Raw genomic sequence first — 18394 nt, 5'->3', positions numbered from 1 at the left:
AGTCAATGAGAGAGGGGGAAGAATGATTCATCAACAGGCTATTGTTTGTATTAAGATAAAAAAGGGATAGGAAATATTTTCAAGGGAATGCTAGTGAAAGAGGAAAAAATCTGAACGCCAGACTAAAAATAATCAAATCACTGCCTTCAGCTACATATTTTCAGACTGATAAGTTTGTCAATTATACACTTAGCCGAAATTTTTTTGAGTGAACCAAAAATTAGACGACATAGAGGACTTTCTGGAAAAGCTGCGACTTGGGCTGACTAAAATCAAAATCGTTTTCATCCAAACAGAAAAGGCAACATTTAAGACATTATTTGGAACGTCATCAATAAAAAATAGTTACAACTGAGAAAAAATTTGAAGACTTTTTGTTGCAGTTGTTTCTTTCCTGCTTTCTGAACAACCGCTGTTTAATTTTAGCTTTGTTAAAATTATTTATTCCCCCACCTCAGAAAAAAGTACCTATGAATACCAGAATGGCTAGGAACGTATAGATAAACGGATTATGCCAAAAAGGCAGCTGGCCAGTTGAGCGCCTGAACTGACTGTCACGCAGTATTCTGAGCGAAATATGACGTAATAGTGATAAGCGAAGCGGAAATGAGTGTCGCCTTATGCTGTTTAATCTGTCTGCAAAATGAAAAAAATAACTCGAGTTCAAATATCGTCTTTACAATTCAACAAGAATAATTCGAAGTGGAAATATCGTATAATGCGATTAAAACAAACTGAACATTAAAAACTACAGTTAAAAAAAGAATTGAGTTTTCCAAGATATATTCGAATTCAAAAAGGAATAAGGCACAGCCTTTTATTGTTTAAGGCAAGCAGATGATTGACATTTCCTGACAGGTGTTACTTATGACTAATTACTAACCAAGTGACATGAGAAACAACGACATGATTCAGCGGCAGAAATTGATAGCTCAATTTCAACCAAAACAAGCCTAACCTGGATTTTACTGATGTTCATAAAAAACAAATGGTCGTAAGAGCGACTGAGTTTTGAGGAATGTGTCTATGCGCTTGTCAGCCCATTCACAAATTTTCGTACACAATTTTAGCGCATTATTCGGATTTTAAGATAAATATGCACTGAAAAATCGTGGACATACCCGGTTTGACAAATTTTTGTTATCACAGAACTTTCATATTATGGAGCATATTGACTCCGTAAATCAAAAAGTTATAAAATATTGGTAAAACTACAACTTTGTCATAATTGATAGTTCTATAACTAATACTTTTTTTCCCAAATGGAAGTTCTAAGACTACAATCTTTCCATAAATTGGATTTCTGACTACTTTTCCATATATGGATGTTCTAGGGTGACTACTTATCGATACAAACAAACAGGAGGCATTTAAAGAGTCTGGGCTCTTTCCCGAGACCGCATGAGGTTGTCAAACTCCAAAAAGGTCTTGCACTTCTTCATTACAGCCCACGAGAAAATCAATTTTTCTTGCTCTTGAGAAAAACGACGCAAAAGGCTGGCTGTTGTTTGGCTTTATCAGGACAGTATAATCATTAGACGGCATTTTTCGATTTGAACCATCTCAGTTTGGGAGCAACAGTTACGAAAAAGTTGGACTCATTTGAAGTGGATTTTTGCTGGTTTCGCAATGAAACTTTCAACCCTGAGCTGCAGTAACGATTTTAGTTGAGAACATTAGCAATTCATCGCCATAACACATTAACTTTCAGCTGATTTTTTTTTCCAGTTTAATAGAAGAGAAAATATGTACTCAAGATTTTAAACAACTGTTTTGGTTGTATAAAAGCCCTTTAAAACAAAAATGGGTTGTTCCATTTTACAAGAACCTTTTAACTTCAATTGCAAAAGCTCTTCTTTGTTTTCAGCAGAGCAATGTATGGTGTAGACAAGCTTGGTTTTATGTACTGGCGGATTTAATTGGGTTTTTCCAGATTGGTTTTACTGATTATTATAGTTATCATTCTTATTATATTATTATATTGTTATTATTGTAACAACCCGGATTATTATATGAAAACACTGCGTTAAAAACGGGATTCGCAATTGGGTTGTTTTTTAGTTTAAGTTTTGTAATTTTATTACTGTGGAACTGATCTCACCTATTGATATTTTCCGATCTGAGAATTTAACAAAATTTCGCTTCACAAAAATGTATTAATTTAGGTTCAAAGTCGATGACACAAATTTAGAGTTCTCAAGAAGTTTGCTTGATTCTGGATTTACAGATTATAATATCGTTAAGCGAAAGTTGGAAACAATTAGGCCAACGCAGTTATCAAGCTCTCACAAGATTTTACACTCCTACCAATCATGAACGAATTAGCTATTCTAATAAGTAAAATAAAACAGATAAGCTTAAAGATAAACTCAAGGTCAACTGATGAAATATTTGCCCGAAGGTTGCCTAGGGAAGGGGGGTGCTACATCAACCCGCTTAGGAAGGACATGTCATCATCTCCATCTACTCTGTCGCAGAGCCAGAGAAAGAGGACGTGGAAGAGCTCGAAGAACGCGAGCGGGGTTTTCTCTTAAGTTTTTTGGTTTTGTTGGCTGAACTGTGAGCTCCGCGAAGGACTTCGCACCGCAGGGAACGAACATCTCGTTGGAGGGCTCTTAGATGACGGCAAGTGGTGGAGCACTGCTCGTGCAAAGACCCAGAGTCCGTGTTGACTCCTGCATTCTGGACTCTAGGAGCCTTCGGGCGCTTCGGTTGCCTTTTTTCGAGATTGACAACCTCCGCGGACAGCAAACTGTTGGCAGTGCGGGAGTCCTCCAACATTTGATTCAACTTGGACACGCGAATTTTTGATTTATCTAGTTACTCAGTGGCGTCGTAGAGATCACGTTCATGTGCATCTCGAGAACGACGTAAACGTTGGATTTGATCCCGAAGATCGCGGTGCTCCGCAACGTTGTCCAAGGGAACCGCAACGAGGTCAATCGGGTACAAAAGCGGTCTGCGTCGTGCATTGTACGGGTCTTGAAGTCGAATTCTACCATTGCGATAGAACTCGACGACCCGGAACACAGCGTTCAGGCTCCGCGAGTAGGCCATTCCGTTCACTCGAATAGGAGCATTCCGAGGAGGACCCATGGTTTGTCTTTGAGATCGGTCCTCTTGAGGACTACTGGACGAGACCGTAGGGGCGGTGGATTAAGATATAGGCTGAACAACAGGAATTTTTGCAGCAGACTTCGGGCAAAAAAACCGTCATCTCGTCCGAAAAAGCAGAGGAGGGAGGCTCAGATTTCTGTCCGCCATTTGCGAGACTCTCCCTGAACTCCAAGGACTGATCACTGGCCCAGTTGCCAGTGACTCCCTTATTGAGATTAGATTCCATAGGATTGTCATTGAGGGTGAGAACTGGCGAAGAAGCACCAGAGAGAAGGTCGGGGTCGAGGAGGATTTCAGGGCCTGGAGATGCAGGCGAAACACTAACATCATCGTTGCCATTTGATATCTGAAACACGCAGTTATTAAAAATTTCAAGCTTGTTTTTCATGAGGGTTGAAAGATGCAACAAAGTCAAAATTTTTTTTGTCAAGTATTCGTTTAATAGAATTTTTTCGCGGAAAGAGAGAACCATTTCTTTGCCTTAAATTTTTGTTGTATAGCACGTATATGCTAGATTATTCGACGGATAAATTAAATCAACCACAAGCGTCCGATTATCAACAGGTTCAATGGTCTCACTCAAAAATGATCCTCGTTATGATTTGCAGGCGCGGATGTATTAAAGCTCCAAAGATGATTCTGGAGCATTTGTGTGAAAGGCGCAATTGGGTTGAGAAGCTTGAAAACAGTCCAAAACGGCACGCCATGAGAAAGCAATCATAGAGCAAAAATGAGCTTCGAGACATATATGATCAACAGAAGTAGTGCAAAAACTGTCAAAGTAATTGCAGTACACCTTTCGGCGTAATACCAGCCACCACTTGCAACCGAAAGCGAATCAATCAATTACTTCCACGCCACAAAACCTTCCAACTCGCCGGAAATACTAGGGTTGAAGTGTATGAAACCTGGATGGGAATATTGACTATTGGGACCAAGGTAAACCTCTCTTCCCAAAATGGTACGTGGTGAGTATTTCAGTATTCGAGATTTAGCGCTTTGTCTCAAATTTTGGTATGAAAAGAGGCTAGCGGTGTGTAGAGGGTAATTTTTCACTGAAATCTAAGTGACTGAAAACACTCAGAGACTCAGTAGGACGTGCGATTGGGTAGTCATCCCCGTAGTGCATCCAAATGCCTTCCAAAGTGCAATACATATATGCCGCTATGGGATCGCAAGCAGTTAGCGTATAGTTTGGGTAAACAACCTGTGTAATAGGGTTCATGAAGCGAATTTGAGTTTCGTTACCCAGTAAAACAGGAACCTCCTCTGTGCAGTACGGAAAGTCTGCAATTCCGGCTTCAACTTGTATGCATTTATGCACAAATAAAACAGCACCCACTTTTTCTGCATGTTTGCGGACTATTGACCCTGATCCTAGAAAAAGATTTGGATTATCGTTGGACAATACGTTGAGGCGAAAGATGCGCATTGACGTGAACAAACTCAATTTTTGTGCCAGATACGAGGTTTGTTATGGTATCGGTGTTATAATCAATTTCGGGAATGTGCTCAGTTATCGGTGCTATTACAAAATGAACAACAGAGTAGGTTGTCTGACGAACTTTATACGAGCAGACGGTTACAGTTGTGTTAAGGAGCTCTATGTAAAACACACGAGAATTATCCGTTGAGGCTGTTTTTCCACTCAAGTACATGGAGTCAGCCGACGAGATGTGAAGCCCTAGTTGATCAGGTGAGAACTCGAAAATTGATTTGATCTCACATTGACCGTAGAAATGCGGTAAGTAAGTGATTGAATCATGCTGGAAGTCAGATCCCGGAAAACTGCTCGTTAATCTTTCGTTAGGGTAGTCATGACTAAAGACCAGGGATTACTGGTTTTGTCTAGTGTAGCAACAACTTTTCCGATAGTCAGTTTTGCACTGATGACACCCGAGGCATCAATTTTGGATCCCCCTGGTGTTACTCAGTCAACAGGCCAAGCGGAGCAAATTCCACCTTTTTTTCCACCACGTAGGAAAGAGTAGGAGTAGTCAAAAACCTTGAATTTGCCTGGTTTATATGACTGTCCTTCAAAAAAAAGATCTTCTTCTGTCATTTTGAATTTTTCATCATCAAAAATTGGGAGCTTGAAACTGCGACCGCTCCAATTGGCCCTACAAACCCATGTTTCTAATGCATAATATGTGGGAACCAAACGCGATTATTTCTTCAGGTAAACGGAGTCGTCAAATCGGGCCGAATGAGCTAGGCCAGTTACAGCGTAGGAAGCTTGAAACATGCAAAAACTCATTTGAATGTCAACCTCAGGCGCGTGGAGTATGAAGCCACCGGAAGAAATGTTCTTCGTGCTCAGTTTAACAGGAGTGCACTGTTCACTCGGAAGAAGCGAGAAGATTTTTGTGGTGAGGACTTGTTCGATATTATACCCCACTAAAGTAGAAGACCCAGTTGTTAACAAGCTCAACCACAAAAAAATTGTGTCAACCGACGCGTCTAAACACATTATTCAATATCACTCTCTGAATCAAAATATGCCAATCGAAAAAACTCTGGATGGCGTGCGTGAACAGCGGCAGCTCTATGTGATCTTTGAGGAATTATCGGCGAACTACAACTATTTTGATTTGGTGAAAAATTTGATGGCGACGTAATGGAAGAGCTAGCAGGTTCTCTTGGAGCCTGTGCAGCATGTTGGGTCGGGACGTCGGAGTCCGTCAGATCAAGGAATACAAGATCATTATCATCTACCGGGACTGGTTGGTGCGTCTTTTTAATATTTTGATGGTTCGCGCGCTTTTTGCGGAGTCGCTGATCAGGAGTCGCATAAGGTTTAATACGATCGCAGTGGGCGATCTGCTGCTTGTGAATTTTTACATCACTCAGAACAATTTGATTTACTTTATCACCTTTGTAATGCAATGGGGCCCTGAACAGAAACTTTTAAGCTTCGGGGTCTGTCCTTGAGTAAAAATTGGTGAATGTATAAGCACCAGATCGCCCTCCTTATATGAAGGACTACGCTTTTGTCGAAAATGGCTTTTTGTCGCCGCATTTCCCAGCAATCTTTCTCAATTACTGACTCAAATATTGAAGAAGCTTCTACTAAGCGCTGGAAAACGTAATCTCTGTGACCAACATGTGGGGTGGCAACGTCGGACATTAGATATCGACGGGCATGCGCATTTCTCTCGAAAAACAATCGATTGACCGTTTGATTCGTGGACTGCCGACCGGTACGCCACCATGAAAGATTGCAAATGAACAGACCAAACTAGGTGCCGCTCTTCTCAATACTTTGCTAGGCCATCTTCCAAGGTGCGATTAATGCGCTCGACCTTGGCTTTTCCTTGTGGGTGGTAAGGAGTAGATCTGGAAGGCGTCAAAAGCAGCCTATTGCACATGTCTGCGAAGAGTTTTGATGTAAACTGTGATCCGTCGTCACTGTGAATATACTCAGGAACACCAAACCTGGTGACCCAGCTGTCTAAAAAGGCGCTTTAGATTGTCTCAGCCTCAATATTTTGAAGCGGCGTTGCCTCGAACCAGCGAGTGAAATGATCTCCAATCATTAGGATGTCTTTGTATAGCTTTTCGTTTAACCGCCTCTCTGGTAACGGTCCAAGGATATCAACGGATACACAGAGAAAGGGTTTTTGAAACGAACAAATTTGCATCTCCGGTTGATGTGACTGTTTTGAGTTTTTTCGCTTCTGACAAGTTCCGCACCCTGAGAACCAGGAATCAACATCATTTGTTTAGTCCTGGCCAGTAGAAACACTGGCAAACTCTGTCCAGAGTTTTCTTGTTACCCAGATGACCTGAAGCAGGCGAATCATGCAATTGCAGAAGGATATCCTTCACTTGATTTATTGTGACACAACACTGTTGAAACTGAGTTGATACTTAAGCCTTTTGAAATAGACGATAGAGAACGCCGTCAATAATTTGTAACGACTCAAATTGCTGCCAGTAACATTGCAAAATGCATGATCGACCAAACATCGTTGCTCTCGATGGTTTTTCTCCAGAACGACACCGGGCTTTAACTGTTGATATTGCTTTGTCTTTATCTTGAATTTGTGCAAAGAAAGGTGACGAAAGGCGGCTTGGAGTTACTGATGTAGCAGACAACTTCAATGGAGTTAATCTGGAAAGGGGCATCAGCATTTGCAATTGTTTTTCCCGGACGATGTACGATTTCAAAATTGAACATACTCAATTTCTCTAGCCAACGTGCCACTATTGCATCCGGATCCTTGAATGAGTAATGCCAAACCAACGCGCGATGGTCTGTTTTGATTTGGAACGTTTGTCCAAAAGAAACTCCTTGAAATATGAGCTGAAAAACACAACAGCGTACAGTTCACGTTTCGTAGCGGAGTAGTTTCGCTGACCTTTTTGCAGTGTCTTGTTAGCATAGGCAATTACTTTTTCCCTTGTTTTCTGTTTCTGTGAGAGAACAGCTCCTATACCCGTGATCGATGCGTCAGTGCAGAGGACAAATTGATCGCTCTCATTTGGAAAACCTTAAATTGGGGCGGAAACAAGCGCTCCCTTTAATTTTTCAAAAGCTTGTTGGCATTCCGGGGTCCACTGGAATTTCGTTGTTTTATTCATTGATCGATAAAGAAGATAGGCAAAAGTGCCAAATTTCAAAACAAATTTGCGATAAAACCCAACAACTCCCATAAATGGTCTTAACTGACGGATTGTTTGGGGTATAGGTTACTTTTTCGACGGCTTCAATCTTTGCAGGATCAGTTTGTATACCCTCAGCAGAAAACACATGACCAAAAAAACGAGTTTTGTTTGGAACAAGGAACATTTAGCGCGAGAAATTTTAAAATTTGCGTCCCCAATGCGTCTGAACACTAATTGAAGACGGTTATTATGCTCCTCAAAAGAACGACCAAAAGCTATGATGTCATCAAGGTATACCAAAACAATTTCAAAGATCAGTCCTGAGAGGACAATTTCCATTCACCTTTGAAACGCTCCAGGTGCACTGCAAAGGCCCATGGGCATCTTTTTCCATTGATACAATGCGAATGCCGTTTTAAAGGAAGTTAAATGTTGGTCTTCCTCTTCAATTTCCATTTGATGAAAACCACTGCAAAGATCACTACTGGAGAAGAAAATGCTTTCCTCAAGGTTGTTCAGGATGTCTGAAATACGTTGCAGAGGCCAGGATGTTTTGACGGTTTGCGCATTCAGTTTGCGATAGTCAATTACCAATCGACACGAACCGTAACTCTTCGGAACTAACACCGTTGGAGCCACCCATTCGGAATGAGTGGGAGCAATAAGATCCATTTCTCTAAGTTTGGTAATCTTTTCTTTCAGATCCCTCCGCTTTGAAGGATTCATAACCCTGTAGGGGACGCGACAAGGTTGAGCGTTTTCCTTCAACTGAATTCGCAGTTTATGTAAATCTCTTGAACATAAGTCCCATTTGTCACGGGAAAACACATCTTTGTACAGTTTGAGCAGCTTAAGCACGTCTTTCTGCTGTTCTTCAGAAAGTGCACAGAACAAAGATTCAAATGTTTTCATCAGTTTGTTGGCTGATGAAACGTTGACAGCATTAAAACCTACAGCTTGCAGCTCATTCTCATTGAAATGCGAAACTTGCGCCATTGTTTGAGATGGAAATACGGTCACGGAGTTGCAAGTAGGGTTCAATACTCTCAAGTGAATTTCATTTCCATCCAATGCAATAAGAGATGAAGCAATTAGTACAGAGTTAAAACTGGTGAAACCCACGTAGGGCTCTACCAAACCGACAGCCGCGTCGACGAAGTACGCGTACTGCTTAAAAACTTATGCGCATGATCAGATTTTAGCCTACATTTAACATGGGCTTCACTACGGGCTGGTATTAGAAAACGATCAGATACAGAGCAAAGCGCAATTTGTGCTGTTTGCGAATTTCTCTCGTACCATTGAGCTAGTGGGCTCACACATTCCAGCACTGCGTTGCCCACATCCAGAATCCTTGACAAAAATCAACTGCACATTTTTCCTTGTGTAAAAGGTCGAAACCGACAACACAGGGAGCGCTTAAATCTGTACAAATGTAAAACTTGAAAGAAAAAAATTGGTCCACTTTTAAACCAACGGCATGGAAGCAAGCACATACCCTTAAACCTGAGCGTTGTGCCGTTAATAGCAGATGCCTGGATATCAGATGCTTCCAGTTTAAACGATTGGCTAGAATTGCCGAGCTTTCCAAAAACATCAGTGCGTATTACACTAATTGCCGCACCCGAATGAATCAAGGCGGGCAACAAGGGATTAGTACTTTGGAAAGAAGCGACTGTATGCCAAATATACGTTCATTGTAGGCCATGGGTTATTAAAAGTGGAGAACAAACACTCTCAAGAAAATTTCAAAGCAATAAGAAGAGCTATCGTTTAGAGTATGATTGAGATTCTGGACAGTTTCCGCGTTGATGTTGAGAGGAACCACAGTTCCAGCAGTTTTTGCAAACGTTTTTGGTATGACCTTTTTTGTTGCAACCAATACAGATGGTCGGTCCAGCGAATCTAACTTTTCTGTCGTTGCTTACTGAACAACTTCGAGATTTATGTGTGAACGCTTGTCGAGGAGAAGAGGACCGTTGTTGCTCACTATTTAACGAGGGACTTCAAGAGTAATTAGGAGATGTGCGTTTGGATAACGGAGACAATTTATGCGTTGAGCTGCCTTTGCGGTTCGATTTTCTGTTAAATGGTTGAGAACGCGACTGATAATTCAGTTGTCCCGCCATTAGTTTGTCTACTTTATGTGATAGGGCCTCGATAGTATTTAAAGCAGTCGAGGAACTAGGGGTTTCGTTTGTTCGAGCGTCAAGACGGTAAATGGCGTTGAAATGTAGAGCAGACTCGAGAGCTAAGTTGATGGCGGCGGGCTTGTTTTTACGGAGTTCAACCCGAACAAGAACATTGTGCAAGCCTTCAATGAAAGATTGGAGCGCAATGTGGTCTCTTATTGGCTGCGTATCCTGTGGGTAAGCTTTGTTCGCTAAAATTTTGAGCTCTGCTAAAAACTCACTGACTTTTCCGGATTTACCTTGCAACCGCTTAGCATGCGAAGAGCGAACAAACTCTGGTGGTTCCTGATATTGACGCAAAAAATGTTTCGTAAGTTCTGTATGGTCATTTTTAGTAGCGTCGTCTAACGACTGATAAAATTCTATGGCACTGCCTCGTAATCGCAAAAAAAACCGTGTGCCTTTTATCAATGCAGACTTGCTAACCAGCATCATCTACTTGTGGAGTGCCATCAGTATTGAATGCTTTTTTATGCCAATTTTGGAGCGAACTTAGAAGTTCGAATTGTGTTATATAAGCTTGAATATCACTGGTACCATTGAAAGGCTCTGGTAGAAGTAGTTTTGCTTCTAGCGCCGCATCGGCATCAAACCTCATAACAAAAATGTTCTGGCATAAAGTTCCTACATAAAATTTCTACGGACAAGCGAGACAAAGAACGGTTGCCCAAAACTTATAGTCAGGAAATGCTGACTTTAAACCTTACTGGACTTTAGATTTTACCTAGGACTTGAGGTCTCTCCTCGTAGGCTATATATCGTTGAGATCACCGTAGCAACCGCCGAAGCCTCCCCCACTAGGCCCCTTAGACTTATTACGAGTGGGCACTACAAACACTGGGATTGCAAAAGCTGCAGAAGCAGGGAGCGTCTATTTTTCGATAAATGGGACAACGCTAGAGAGGCCACAGAAATCAGACTTTATGCAATAAATGTCCACAAGAAAAAGAGAATATTATGTTTTTCTTAGTTTACTCAGGCAACCGTCATTTGCCAGGCTTAAAAATCCCTAATTTTTGAAAAACGCAATAGGCAGGATTTCGAACGAGAGAAAAATATCCCGAACCTGTCAACAATGTAACAACCCGGATTATTATATGAAAACAACGCGTTAAAAGCGGGGTTCTCAATTGGGTTGTTTTTTTTAGTTTAAGTTGTGTAATTTTATTACTGTGGAACTGATCTTACCTATTGATATTTTCCGATCTGAGAATTTAACAAAATTTCGCTTCACAAAAATGTATTAATTTAGGTTCAAAGTCGATGACACAAATTTAGAGTTCTCAAGAAGTTTGCTTGATTCTGGATTTACAGATTATAATATCGTTAAGCGAAAGTTGGAAACAATTAGGCCAACGCAGTTATCAAGCTCTCACAAGATTTTACACTCCTACCAATCATGAACGATTTAGCTATTCTAATACGTAAATTAAAACAGATAAGTTTAAAGATAAACTCAAGGTTAACTGATGAAATATTTGCCCGAAGGTTGCCTAAGGAAGGGGATGTTATATTATATTATTGTTTGTATATAATTTAATCTATATGTTTCTAGTCCTTCTTAGGCCTTCTTCAAAAAGTGCATTGTGTAAGATTCTCAATCTTTGAAAGTTATATAACAAAAATTTTCATAGACGCTAAAATATGAAGACGTAATTTTGTACCGTTTTGAATTATGAGTTCGGCCTGTGAATTGATCTGGAAACGTAGGTCATCATTCAAAGCGTTTCTGTTGAGAAAAGTTTTGCGAATTTTAACTAAGTGCTTTTGTTAACTATGTCACAGTTTTGGATCTATTCAGGAATGACAGGAGAAAAATTTAAAGTAAATTTTCTCACCCATATTTTGGAAAGATTTTTGAATTAACGAAAAACTTAATAGCTCACAGAACCACCAACAAACAAAGAACCCTCGCAAATTTCAATAATGACCCAATTCTTTTCAACTGTACAAAATTTCCCAGTATAAATTTTTGTTGACTAATTTGTAAGATATCTTAGTCGTTGTTGTTAACATGATGACCTAACAAGTGAGCACTACCAAAAATGTCGCAGAGGCATAATTGTTTCACAGGTTTGCTGAAACACAAGAAAAAAGAGGTAATCATCTTAATCATTTTGTTGTTTCTAACAGATATCGACCCATGTATGGTCACTATCACTGTTACAACAATTCCAAATCAGAGCTGTTACTAAGTCAACAGATGTAAGCGAGAACTAATTATCAGCCAATCAGATTCAAGCATCTAAAATGCGTACAGAAACCGTTCCAATTTACGTTTCACATAATTTCAAATAACCATATTCATAAAACCTATCCAATAAGACAAGATTCGGCTCTATATTTTTCGGTGTTTTGGATTCATCGGTAGAAAATGGTGACGCGCATTGAACTGATTCGTTATCAGACAAAATACCGGCCAAATGAGCATCAAAAATTGCTGTCTAAAAAAGAACTTGTTGCTTTGAACATTACCAATGCGTATACGTTGACTCATTGATCTTTGCTTGAAAATACGTTGCTTTATATCGTTAGGAGCAATAAGTTGAAGCTATACAAGTTGTTTGACACCTATTTTGTGCCGCTCCTTGAGTAACCTTTAGTTTAATTCAACAATGAGTATAAAATAGATCAGAGTTTTGTTTGTATTTTATTGTCCAATTAGTCCTGCCACATTGGGACGAAGAAGATCAATATTTAAAGCAAGCAAAACAGTTGCAAACGTGAGATCAATTGAGACCACATTTCGTGAGCAGGATGATACGTTTTCGGTCCGATGAATGAAGTTAAACGACGCGGCGGGTCGGTATTAATAACAGTATACCTATGAGCAGCCAACTGAGAGGGTTGGCAGACAGTTGTTGAAACCGCGCGAAAATTGGAACATTGATGAAGCAACTGATGATTACCAAATGCCCAGGAGTTTCAAGTCGGCCGAGGAGAACTCCGGATACTTTGCGGATTTTAGTACCGTGACAGGTGTTCATCGCCTTAAGAAGGACATCACCGATGCGTCCCCGATTGCAGAACAACGACTCCAACATCCCAGTCTCAGAAATGACCCCAAATGGAAGGGTGTGTTACACCGTCAAAAAGTCAAAGATGAAACGAGATCAAACAATTCAACGACTAGAGTTCAAAGCGACTTCAAAAACTGTAAGCATGAAATATTGAATCTTGTGAACTCATTTGTTCTATTTTGATTTTGTAATTCGCCTTTAGACGGCAAAGAACCCAGCTTAAACAGAATTTGACATCGCAAAAAAAATAAATTTTTGGCATCACAGCTTTAAAAAATCAAAGTGCCCAAAATTAAATGGGAAACTGGTCATTAACCTTCAAAACAATAATTTTTGAGACGAACAACCATCGATTTTGAGAATTTGAAAAAAAAATAGATCGAGTCGGTTTGTATAACAAAGAATGGCCTCTGATATAGAGCAAATTGAGAGAAAATTATGCTAAAATGTTTAATTTTGAAAACTCCTGGTCAACTTTGATGCAAATCAAAAAAGAAAATCAGTATCGAATATTGATAAACCCTAAGTTCAGACATGAAATCACACAGTTTACTGGATTACCGATCCGTATTCAAGAATTAGCAAAAAAATGACCACAAATAGAAAATTAATTGAACGAAATATAATTCTTTTGTCAAATTTGTCAAAAATTGACTTTTCCAAGATAAAATTCGTCAATTGAGTGAAACAAAGTTTACGAAACAAAGATTTTAAAAAAAAATCACAACCACACAAATTCAAAAACGAAGTCGCATTGCCATTTTCTTTTTCTCAATCTCGATTGAATTTCGTACCGTACTTGTAAATTTTGTCCATTAAATTTTCAAATCTCCCTGTTCCGATTATTCTTCTTTAAATTCGCTCTCCCATAACTTCGTTTCTCATTTTCGTATCCCAGCGTTCCAATTTTTTTGCATTCAACGTCGTATTTCTTCGATTCAATTTTTGCTTCGAGGTAGTATGTTGTCATATGTGATGAAGTTTGTTTTAATTGCAGTATGATTATTATGCTAGTATGATCGTTGGTTGTTTTGGTCTTATAGTTTTCTAGGTTGGGACATAGTTGAATCTTGAGTTACGGGTGGATTGTATTTAATTTAGCCACCTTACTTATTTACTGGCTCTCCTGTTGTATTATTTTGGTTTTTGCTGCTGTATGTTTGCGTGTAACTGTATTATTGTTAGTTGACTTGGTCTTTTTGCATTCTAGGATGAGGCTTAGGTCTGTTCTGGAGTTACGGATAGATTTTTTTTGACCTCTCTAGCTGTCATAGACTACAAATACAATATTGTAGTTCATTTTACTTTTGCTGTAATTTGTTTAATAGTATTAGTATGCTGGTTGGTTTAAGATTGGGTATAGCGCAAAAAGGAGCTTGAAATAAAAATGTAGCAGCTGATATTTCAAAAGTTGTAGGAAGATCATCCCCAACGTGTTGCCGCAGTTAAATTATATGAGGCCAAACTGATGGCTCATCGTTCCTTGTTGTTATTCACAAGAACTAAATTTACCTAAAGGATCAGATAGAGGCTGGGAACTTGTATAGGAATTGGTATATTCGGTTACATACAGTAATTCCTTGACTGCCGCAAGTGAGTTAAACTTTCCTCGTCCTGGCTCAGTAACCGCCGACCATCCCATTCAATATACTGCCAATAGTAATCCTACAGAAAACTCAGGTATTGTTGGCGGTAATTTAAATCATCTTGAAACGCTATCTCAGTACGCACGGCCAAGATTTGTAAATTCTATTGTTTAGAAAAGGCCGTTTTATTTGGAATACCTCCATGCTCAACTGCAAGAGTTTGCCAGTGATGGAAGGACCGACCATGCATATAATCCCTCATGTTGTGGTGTTCTGAACCCAGTGAAACAAGTGCCAGCCAACGTACGAAATGCTTCACTCCCACCCCTTCAGTTACCTCTCCGGCCCCCGACAACTGTTATGGCACCATCGCACTCATCGGTAAAAATGTGTATCTGATTTTTCAACAAACCCAAAGGCAAATCAAATAAAAAATCAATCCGCTGTACACTTGAGACAGAAAAGTTCTAGTAGGCCTGGTTAGTTGCATCTGCTCAACTCTCATTTTAACAAAACAACAGAATCCACCTCAAAGTAACAATCTAAACGCAGCACAACTCCCTAGTGCCCACCACCCGCACATCTGATCTCCATCTTCAAAGCCACACTTGAACAAGCCGCCCCCTAATCCCGCGAAGTCAATTAGTTCAGTGCCAACTTCCGATAATTCTCCCTGCAATCCAAACCTGTAACAATCCACCAGCAAAACCCTTTATATTCCCATGTAGCCCCCTGTAGCCGTTTCCCACCGCACCAAACCGGTCCCTTTATTGTAACCTTGATTTAAACTTGTGGCGTTTTTCTCAGAACAGCCCCCCAAACGCCAGTCTTGTGACAAAAAATGCAGCCGTTCTCAGCAATGTTCAACTGACAATACCACCAAGCAATGCTAACCCCGCCTTCTGAAATCCCAAAAAAACTGCTAATAGTAACCACGCAACAACCTGTAGTATCCCCGTTAACCCCTTCAGTACAACAACTAACATCGCGCCATCTTTTGTCAAGCTCGTTATACCTTCAATATACGGGAATACCGCTCCAATGCCGTTGTGCTGCGGTGGTCCCCCTCATTCCACGCCTCTGGTGCCAGCAGCGGAGAACGCAAACCTTAGCCCTTATCAGCAGGAGGAATGACCCGCTACCCGAATGGAAGTTGTTATAATACAGTCGAAATCCCATACAGTGGCACAATGGATATTGTCAATTCAAAAGCGCAAATTACTCTGTCTTTAAATGATGATGTAAAATTGACATACTTTAAGACATTCGCTGTTGGAAAAGCTAAAACAGCTAACGCCTTCTGCGGCGCAATGTTCAAAGACGCACTGAAAACCTTAGAACGTAAATTTCTATCCAATCACAGGCGGTTGTCAGTGCCCATTCGGATAAAATAAACAGCTTTTCACCATAGATGATGCACAATAGCAATGACATCAATAATTATTTGGGGTGCCTTTCAAGTTTTGTCGGGATCTTTAAATTGCTCTCATATGACTCCGATTCAAAAAGTACTTCATTTCTCAACACTGCCGTACACAAACTACCACCAATAATGAAAGAGTCATGGTCACTCTTTTTGTCAAAAAAGCATTGGGAGAAACCTACTCCTCTGGTCTTTCAAGACTGGTTATTGGAATGTCCTGTATTTAAAGAAAAGACATCCACTCAGCGAGCAAAGGTTATAGCCGAGGGAAAGCTCTGTTTCTCTTGTTTGAGTGATAAACACATGTTCTGAAAGAACTCAAGTCCCGTAAATGTAGACAAGATGGCTGCAGCAGCTCCTATAACACCTTGTTCCACGGAGTTGAAAGGGTTTTTCCGGCTGAATCCTCAACTAACAACATCAATACTTTGAAGTCAGGTATAGGTAGTAGTTAACCATCTTCCAGTCAACAGCAATTAAGAGAATTGACCACTTTGTCTTCCGTCACGGATTTCAAATCCTCTTTCAGTTGACAGATTTGCCAATAAATAATTTTTCAGGAAACCAATATCGCAACGTTGGTTTTTTGTGATACCGCTTGCAGTAACTCTTGGATGCCCGATAGTCTCGCAGCTAGACTCATTTTACAAGTTACCGCAATAAAATTGACCCTCAAGTGTATAAATATAGAACTAATTGACACCAAAGTGGTCCAATTCACTATAACACCTTAATTAGATTAAGACTTCGAAGATGTTACTGTGCGTCGCTATGCGAGGGAAACATTAAACGTAGGGTCCGACATCATTGACTTTAAGTCCATGCAAGAAACTTACCCACATCTTGCTGTCCTAGATCCAGTAAGAGATAGCTATGGAGAAATTAAAATGATACTTGGACAGGATGTCTACCATGCAATCACCCATCAGAGTGCTTTTCAGCCGACAAAAAATGCTCACCGTTCGCCTTTCAATTGCCCATAGATTGGGTTCTAAGTAGCCCACTCCCGTTAAGGTTAAGTTTAACCTCGACGTGTTTCAGTATTTATTCGGATTATGATCCTGATTTTCAAGTTAAGCCATGGTATGGTATGGAATTTTACGGCGCGTCCAAGCAGGTTGACCCACGATCTTCAGCCGATACTCGGGCTCATGAAATACTTGAAACAACAACGTTTCGTAAAAGTCAAAGACAGGATGTTGGTGTGTTGTTGGCTGATGACAACATTCAGCTCCCCAATAACTACTTTTAGTCACTGATGCAAGCTAACCCTCTCAAGAAGCGGCTCTCAAAGGACACAACACTAAAAAATAGTTAAGAAAAAACAAAAGTGAGGACCTTGAAAAATGTTATCTAATAACAGTTCCTGACGTTCACGTGGTAGAGCAATGGTCAGATGAAGAATGGTATCTACCACATTATCACATAATCAACCCAATCAAACCTGGGAAAGTGAATAGGGTAATAAATTCGCAGCAAAGTTCTACGGAACCTCTTTGGAAAAATTTTTGCTCAATAGCCCCGACTTGTTCCAGAACTTAATCCATGTACTACTCAAGTTTCGTCAATATCAATTTGCCGTGTCCGCAGATTTCGAGGGTATGTTTCAGCAGGTTGGTATCCCTGACTGCGACCAGCCATTACTGCCCTTTTTTGTTGTGGGAGGACGCCACAACAAATGTTGTGTATCAAAATACGCGCCATATTTTTAGGTCTAAAGACTCATCCACTTGCGCTAATTATGCATTGCAACGCACCGCCCGAGACAACATAGATCAAAACCCGGAAGCAACTAAAGCCGTCCTATTTTTACATAGACGATCATCTAGATTCTGTGGAGTCCCCTGAGAGGGCTCTCAAAAGATCGAAGGAATTGTGGATCTTCTTCATCTAGGTGGGTTCAAGCTTATTAGGTTTTTAAGCAATAAATCAAATCTGGCTTATCAAATTGATTAGTTACCGCAGTTTACGAACCAAAAAAGGATACCGTCATCTAAGGAGGAATCTTCGCATGTGTGTGGATTGAAATGAGAGTAACTAAGTCTTTAACACAACGATTGGTACTGAGCCTAGAGTCCAATGTATTCATTGGTCTTGTGGTTCAATCCCATTCAACCTTAGTGTCAGACTGTTGCTAAAGGACATCTGGCGTGTCAGCGGGCAGCATTGCGATAAAGAGCTACAATAATCACTGTTCAACGAATTTAGACTGGAAGTAACTTGTTTAGTGGCCGGTTTGCATAGATGCGACTGTAAAAATCTTTGCGTTGATAGAAATTGGATTGTTTAAGCGTTTTAAATACTGGAACACAAACTGAAATAGGTACTGCCTAAGAAAAGATTGATTAAGTAGAAATAAAGCAAATTTGATAGGTCACAGTCTCAAAGATTGTTTGTTAACGCTTAATTAGTCACCTATGAGCTAGAAGACGATTATAATTTTCATAA

Source organism: Convolutriloba macropyga, chromosome 10 (genome assembly GCF_964194025.1).
Source record: "Convolutriloba macropyga chromosome 10, txConMacr16.3, whole genome shotgun sequence".
Classification (NCBI taxonomy): domain Eukaryota; kingdom Metazoa; phylum Xenacoelomorpha; order Acoela; family Convolutidae; genus Convolutriloba; species Convolutriloba macropyga.
Note: the sequence above shows the minus strand (reverse complement) of the source record.